Below are 8,747 nucleotides of genomic sequence, written 5' to 3'. Positions count from 1 at the left end.
TGAGAAGCTGCACCTAACTTATTTATCCATAAGATGGTTTGTCAGTATTGGAGGGTATTTGTAATTCTGATTTGTTTTCATCCCACAAGTCCTTATTTTTCCTGGCGTTATGGATTTACAACTTGTTTTTAAATGTTCCATTCAGATACACTTGGGCCATGGGGCAGTTTTTAATTTCCTTTAGTATTAGTCTGTCTTTTTTCTTTTTCTGAGCTGTTAGCTTGTGGCTTCATAGCAATAGTTTTTCTCTTCTTTAGCAGAAGAGATGGATTGATTATTATTTTTCACCTGAGCAAAACTAGGCTTAAAACCAAAAACTAACAAGTATGTTTGTTCACATTCTTTCTCTCTCTCTCTCCTTGTACTTTATTTCTGACTGCTCCAGATATCTTATGCTCTCTACTTGCTTCCAGCACTACTTTAATACTCAACAATTTCAAAGATCTGTTTGCCTATGTATTTATGAGGGTGTTTTTCAAAAGTAACACCAATTTTTAAAATATAGCCATTTTGTGTGCAGTGATCATTTATTAGACCGCATCACTTCTCCATGTAGGCATAAGTGATGGGTGCATCAGTATTCCCTGCTGCTGTGTAGTTTCCCACTCACTGCATGCAAAATGGTTTTATTTCGAAATTACTGTTACTTTCTGAAACACCCTCATATGCATGGTTGTGAATGTATAGGTAATCAGTCTGTCCTGAAAACGTTCCCTCCATGATGTGCAGATGTGAAATTTCTCCTTTCTTGACCCCATATTACCCTGGCCCAGTACTGCTGTTGGTAGTGGGTCACATTCAGTCCCTCACCACTGACCTGTTTTAAGGTTTGAGAGCTTGAGATCCTTCAGGTTAAAAGGAGTTAGACACCACCGGACAAGGGAGAGTCCCACTTGCCCAACAAGCATGCCATTTACTTCTAAGCCTGATGAGGCCAGCATGCGTTAAGACCATGGCACATCTTATGCACAGGAAATCAGTGTCAGGTGCTTTTCAGATGAGTGTTATTTTTTTTTCCCTTTCTGAGTACCTGTTCATTTTGATTCATGACTCAGCTTTCTAAAGGAGGACTGTAGCAGGAAGAGGGGAAAAAAAAAACCCAACCCTGATGGAAGGTGGGGAGAATTTTAAATCCTTTCTAAATCATTCCTGAAAATCTCTTATAGATTGTAGATGCAGAATAGAGAAGGATGCAAGGCTGGATACTGGCTTCGACCCACATAACTGGTAGTTTCATCTCCAGGGAGAAAGGCAATTACATTTGGATCATGGCAGTAATGGCATTAGACCACATGCCAACATCCTGAATTCTCTTCGCTGAGGCTCAGGGGATGATAACCCTCTTCAGGTAAAGGCCTGGAATTAAAACATTTTGATAACTTTATCAGAAGTCAGAACTGACTCTGTCATGAAAGCAGCTGGGTAGTAGGTGACGTGCTACCATAGCAAAAGGTGGCCACTCCTTTTTCTTTGGAGTTGCCACTGTCTCGAGGGAATCTCAGGGCCCAAGATCAGTGCCATGTTAGGGCTTGTTGGCTGAGCAAGGTAGTAAGTTCTGTGGCACTCTGAGAGATGGACAGGATGACCTCTCCTTTCAACATCTGTACCTTTAATTAAAACTGGTAAGGAAGGAAATCTGGGAAGGTAAGATACCAACTGATGCTATCTCAGCCTCCCTCTCCTCTGAATTTATTATACATCTGTAGCCATATAGCTATTCTGCTGAACACTTTTGGGACTCGGTTTGAATGAAAGGGGGGCCTGCTCTGTTGTTAACTGTTTATTTAAACTTTGAGACTGAGATTTAGCAAAGCTCCCTATGAGGGGATTTTTGGATGGTCCATTCATATTGAAATGAACCGGTATGATATCTGTTCTCTTCCTGCCTGCCCATGCATACCCCCCAGGGCCTTCCCAAGTACCCCCAGGGGTACACTTACCCCTGGTTGGCAACCTCTGTACTAAAAGGGCATCTTCCATCTTTCTTGGGAGTGTCACCTGATAAAGTAACATAGACCAGATATCATGGAAGAGACAGGGATGGCCTTCATTCAGCTGAGCAGGGAATGGAGATGAAGTAACTGAAAGACAGGCTTGGGGTTGACAAGGCCATCTCAAAAGAGAGTGGGTACTGGCCAGAGGGCCTGTGATGAGAATTGCCAAGACTTGAATAAATGCACTACGTGAGGGCATTCTCAAGTTCTTAGTATGCGTGCATCAGGTTTTGTAGTGTAATTATTTAGTAGGAGGGAAGGAGCTCTTCTCTCTGAGAGAGAGCTGAGATGGTGCTCTTGGAAGGACTAAAGACTCTGACAAAAGCAGTGATCTTCCAGCCTGGAGCTGCAGGGAAGCTTGGTGCTTTAGAGTCTAGACTCATACCTGACACTCCTGCCTTTTCTTGCCAATAAAAATCAATGCACAACCAAGGTTATTTGGGTAAATATGACATCTTTTATTAGACCAACTCAAATAGTTGGAAAAATTCTTCTTGACAAGCTTTCAGGCACAAACACCCTTCATCAGGCTGAGAAAGCATCTGCAGATGGTCTGTGCTCTTCCTGGATGGAGTGGTAAAGCAGTCAGAGGCCAGTACGTATGTGAGAGAGCCAACCAGTTAAAATGTAAATTGAGGTGGTCAGTAGGTGAGAGACCAGTGGGGATTTTTTTCCTACTATTTGAGTTGGTCTAATAAAAGATATCAGATTTACCTAAAGAACCTTGTATGCACAACCAAGACACTCAGCCCTGCACATTTGCCTGGGTGGAGATGCTGCCACCCCTTGGTTGACACCATACACTGGTTCATCTGAATCAGCTTCAGGTTCTGGCTCCGTCACTGCTGGAGGTGAGGCTGGGCAGTTGAGTAAGCCGTGGGGTCAAGCAGCAAGCCTGTCCCTGCCTGATTAAAAACAGGCCCCCGTTGTACTGTTCAATTAGTCTTGCTCAAGCCTACAGGATAAGGATAATTAAAATTGACAGCAATCCCTGGGGCAGTGAGCCCAAAAGGTCATCCCTGCACTGCTGGGCACATAGCAGGCTGGTGTAGCCTCCTGAAAATGTTTAAGTAATTACACTGAAATTAATTTTTAATGGTGTTAATTCTCTTGTTGGTTGTGGGCAGTTTTATTTATTTTTCTGCCTCCTGTTCCTGGGAGTTGAGGGAATGCAAAAGACACAGCTGCTGCCTTCTGTTTGGCAGGAAGAGATTCAAACTTGTATAACCAAGCTCATGAGAGAGGCTCTCAGCAGACTTACCTGCCTAGTGCCAGGTGGCCACGACTCACCTTCACCTTGCATGCGAGATCTCAGCTGCGGGATATCTCTTGCTCACAGCAGAGATGGTTTATCCCATGTGCTAGTTGTCTGACTGGCCACCCTGCCTGCCCTTGCTCTCCACTGGTCCATGTCATGCAAGAACCACTCATTTCTTGAAAGGAAGCAGCAGCAGCTTGCTTAATTTTGCACTGTGGGAGGTGCCTTTTGTCTGGTACTTGGCCTTGGCACTGGTGGGAAGCAGCACTGCCAAGTGGGTGAAGCAGAGTGGAACTAAGGGTTCTGACCACATGGGTTATAATCCTCGTGGTGGGGGAAGGCAGAAAACCAAGGATAGGCTCATAAGCTGGAGAAGTGACTGCTCTGCTCCAGGTGGGAACAGCAGGCTTGAGAGACCAGAGTTGGACTCTGTCAGCATTTACTGTTGAAAGTCTGGACTGACTGAACATGAAGCAGAAGACGCCATTGCTCAGAATCTGTCCAATCTGCCCAACTATATAAGTTATATCAATAGGCTGAGATAACATCAGTTGGTATCTGGCCTTCCCAGATTGAGTAACTACTAGGGCAGTGTCAGAAGTAGTGTTGGGGGTGGGGAGCAGCGTGAGACCTCAGGTTTTTGATGTTTTCTTCAATGCAGTGGCAGGAGGCCAGATGGGAATTCATCAGCGAGTGCCCAGTGACACGCAGACTCGGACTCATGCACAGTTGTGAAATAAAACACTTAAAATGCTTGTTTGAAGGCTAGTTTATGCTCTGAGCACCTCACTGACGTGTGAGATTGAATTGACAAGGCTCTTCTAACTGGGAGATGAGTCACTTGGGGCACCAGTGTTTTAAAACCCATTGGCATGACAGGTCAAGATGAGATGGGGGGTCGTGTTATGTTGGGAGCTGCTAATGGCTATTGTAGATAACTGCAAACCTGCCTAAGTTTAATATGTGCACTAGGCAGATAACCACTAAGTTATGTGGGAGCATGGTCATGCTTATAGATATGCTGCAGATACAGGCGCACCTAGACAGGCTGGCAAGTTGGGCGGATTGGAAGTAGATGAAGTTCAACATCGAGAAATATAAAGTGCTCCACCCAAGGACAAACAGTCCCCTACACACCTACAGGATTGGCAATGCCAATCTGACTAGTACTACAAATAAAAAGGACCTGGGGGTAGTAATAGACCACAGTATGAACATAAGCCAGCAGTGTGATGCTGTAGTCAGCAGGGAAAATAATACTCCGGTGTGCATCAATTGATGCATCTCCAGCAAATCCAAGGAAGTGATTTTTCCACTCTACTCGGCCTTGGCAAGACCCCAGCTGGAGTAGTGCGTCCAGTTCTGGGCACCACACTTCAACAAGGACGTGGTAAAGCTTGAGAGAGTCCAGAGAAGGGCCAGCCATATGATCAGAGCCTTGCACGGCAAGCCATATGAGGTAAGGCTGAGGGACCTGGGACTCTTCAGCCTGAAGAACAGAAGTCTGAAAGGGGACTTGGTAGCAGCTTACCGCTATATCAGGCATGTACATCATGGGCTTGGTTAACAGCTGTTCACCAGGGCACCCTTGGGGAAAACCAGGAGCAATGGTCACAATCTCCTAGAAGACTGTTTCAGGCTCAACATTAGGAAAAACTTGTTCACAGTCAGGGTGTCCAGACTGTGAAATAATCTCTCTCTAGAGGTGGTGCAATCACCTACCCTGGACATTTTCAAGAGGAGACTGGATGGTCACTTTGCTGGGTTACCTGACCCCCAATTGTCTTTCCTGCCTGGTGCAGGGGGCTGGACCTGATGATCTGCCAAGGTCCCTTCCGGCCTTACAATCTATGAACCAGTGGTTCTGGCTGTCACCCCTTCCCTTTGCTGCCTCTAGTTTTCACCAGTTTCTGCACCCCTCCCTGAAATTTTGGAATTGATTGGAAGGAGCCGTCAAGAACTAGTGAACTCCAAAAAACCAGGCAGTTGCATGCAGGCACTCATTTCCCAATAACCAGTAAATAGCTTTGGTTGTGTTTAAGACTGACCACAGTTAGAAGGGCTGTGAGTGCAGCTGGCAACCTCACCGGGCTGTCTCAGCCCTGCGTGTAAGCAGAAAGTGAGGTTCCAGTAGGCAACAAGGCAATTTGTTCTTCCCTCAGCATGTCCCAGTTGGGTAGGTGGTGGATTATTTTGGAGCTGTATGTAGTGATTGTCTAGTGGCAACTCCCTGAAAGGGGAAACTGCCTATATAGAGCTTTGTCATAGGGTCCTGCTGAACTCCGTCAGCTAAATCACCTGATCAAAACATACACAGGAGTGAGGCATTTGCTGCTTGGTGAAGTAGTTTGGTTTGTTTTTTTTTTAATTCTTTTCCTTTTCCTTGGCCCTGCTCCATATTCTAGAGGCAGCTATATTGAAGCTGGGCTGCCATAAGGATTACAGGGATGCTCATAATCACTGCTAACCAAAGAAGTAATTGAGGTCATCACTCAAGCAGCTGTGACAGGTTCCAGGCTTGTTGATGAAATCTGTCACCCACCCCCAATTTCTCACCCGGGCTGCCAGCAGCAACTGCTTCCTAAAGCTTCGTTCACATCCTCCTCAGGGAGGTTTAACCCTCTCTCACTTAAGAAAAGTCCCAGAACGCTGATGCTGTGGTTCCTGTCTGCACATGTAACCTCCACATCCCCTCTGTTTCTGACTTGCAGAGGATCCTGGACTGTTGTTGCTTCCCTTAGGAAACTGTAGCAGCTGATGCTCTTTGCTTTGGAAGTCCGTGTCATGGTGGCAGTCCCAGAGATGTCTGGTGCTTGTTACTGCGTAACTCAGGGTAACAGCTTTTGGGCTTCAAGTAGCTAGCATAGAGCTTATGCCAAGATAGTATGAGCTGGAAGTCATAAAGCACCTGGTACAGTAGGGCCCTGATTGCTGCTACTGCAGTTCAGAGCAATGGAGTGTAGTGACAACACCTACTGTTTGATGCGCTGAGTCTAAAACATGGGCTTATGAGATGGACAAGGGGTAGGGTGATGAGCCAGGTCACTGGTTCCAGTCTGGTCCACTGAGAAAGGGATTGAGACCTGTTAGCACCTGGAATGACTTTGCCGAGTCTCATATTAGTTTGCTTTTTGTAGGCAACCACACAAGGAACTATTGCTACTGATTGGCCCTCCTGATGGAGATCACAATGATAGACAGGGATTGAATGGGACCATCAAGAGTCAAGACTGACTTTTCCTTTTATCTGCAGATTAAGTGGTAAAGTGCATGCATGTGCGTGTGCATGTGCGTGTACGTGTGGAAAGTGTGATGCTACTATGTATACTGTGCACATTCAGATGCCTCCCTCTCACCTGGGGGTATGAACATTTTGTAGGTTTGGTGAGTCAATGGCAGTAAACCTGCTGTCTGTCTAACTGCTCAGTGCAGCTGATGGCCTGTTCATAACTAGTACCCAGTATTGCAAAGATTAGCTGAAGCTTCTCTTGACTGACAGGGTAGGGGAAGGTAACATTACAACCAAGTACATTCGGCATTAATCTTCCCTTCCCCAGCAGGGCATTTGGCTGTAGTGACTGCACAGGGCTCTCCCCCTCTCTGGCACCAGGAGCTGAAATTATAGCCCCAGGCAGGAAGGCTTGTAGCTCCCCTCACCAGGAGACAGAGAATGAAAGAAATGTAAGTGATTCTCTCCTCTGTCATGATTATCTGTATCTAAATGAAAATCAGTAAAACAGCTAGGCTCCCTGAGCAGAGAACATTCTTGTGTGGAGCGCAAGATTGCTGTTCATCTCTTTCCTGTCTTCTGGTTTAAGAAAAAGTGAACAACAAGGACAAAAATATTACGGGCTGGCAGTTAAGAGAGAAGGCAGGGTAGATGTGCATCTTATAAACTAAATAAATAAGATATATATATAGAGAGAGAGCAAGAGCACAAGCTTTTGTGAACTCACTGGATCTGATGAAGTGAACTCAAGTTCATGAAACTTTGGGCCCTCTACATATATCTTAGTTAGCCTATAAGGTGCATATCCACCCTGCCTTCTGCTTGACTTCAGACTAACATAGCTAACTACCTGTCTCTGGTTAAGAGAGAGCATTTCCTTTAAGGAATTTTTTTTAAAGAAAGTTTCCATATTCCAACACAAATCAGCCAGATCAAATCCAAATCCATAAGTCATTCCAGAACCATAAGTGCCCTACAACCAGCAAACATCCTCCACCCCCACCAGGGGCTTCAGATATTTCCAGAGTCTTGTGGCAGGCATCCTGTGTGCAGGTCCAAGCCCAGAAGCTTGGGGTTCAGATTTCCCTTAAGAATTCTTTTTTCCGTAAAAATATGTCTTTTTCTATATAAGATTATATATATCTACACTCTACCCATTACACCACAAAAGGATTAAACCTTTCCCATTACAGAAATCTGCACCTGCACACCCGCACACCCGTACAAAGGCCCGCTGGCCACCTGAACCTGTTACAATATCCGCAAACACACGCCACATACACAAAACACAATAAGTCCATGCTTCCGCTGGAGGACTCGCTGCTGCTATCGTCCTCTGTTCTGTTTGTCTGTTCCTCTTCTCTGCTGCCTTCACGCTCTTCTTCGCTCGAGGGGTGTTCACTCGCCATTTGCACGCAGCCCACTACCTCTGCGTCCATTTGTCTGTACAACAGGAGGTTCCTGGCCTTCCACAGGGCACTCCTGATGCAGGATGCAAACTGGTTGAAACAGAGTGATGGGCCCCCAGCATTTGGCGAGGTGCCCATACAGCACTGCTTTGCTGGTTAGCCAGCTGACACAGTTGCTTCGCAGAACTGTTTCACCCCTTTCCACACCTCCTTGGTACAGAATAATTTCCCTTAAGAAATGGGAAGAAATATGGGCTGGCAATCAGAGCAAAACAGTATAAAGCAGGACTCTGGGGTTCTCTTCCCCTCAACGTCCGCCATCACTTCTCTTAGGGTTACCATATGTCCAGGTTTCCTGGACATGTCCTCTTTTTGGGTCCTCCCATCTCCATCCAGATGTTTTTTAAGCATATTAGTAAATGTCCAGGATTTTGCTCTACCTCTGCTTTCCTGGCACTTCCCAGCTTGCCCTAGCAAGGAGCTGCTTGGGACAGGGGGGAGTGAGGACGTGTGGGGTGGGGGAGAGGGCAATTGGAGGAAGGGCCATCATGTATGTCTGTGCAGGCCCCCAGCAGCTGCAGGCAGGTAAGTCTGTTGGAGGCAGGGATTGGAGGGCCAGGCTGGGGGGCTCTGTGTGTGTGTGTGTGTGTGTGTGTGTGTGTGTGTGTGTGTGTGTGTGTGCACTCACACATGTATAAGTGCCTGCTGGCACTGGGGCTGCAGCAGGGTGGGGAGGTGGGGGAGGTGCGTGCCCCTCCAGCAGGGGAAGGGAGTGGGGAGTTCTTTGGGGCTAGCAGGGAGCTATGTGGACAGCAGCAGGGGGCAGAGGGCTGTGGGCCAAAAGTGAAGGGCACAGG

The sequence above is a fragment of the Crocodylus porosus genome, unplaced genomic scaffold (genome assembly GCF_001723895.1).
Source record: "Crocodylus porosus isolate Cpor-Errol unplaced genomic scaffold, CroPor_comp1, whole genome shotgun sequence".
NCBI lineage: Eukaryota > Metazoa > Chordata > Crocodylia > Crocodylidae > Crocodylus > Crocodylus porosus.
This window is presented reverse-complemented; position numbering follows the sequence as displayed.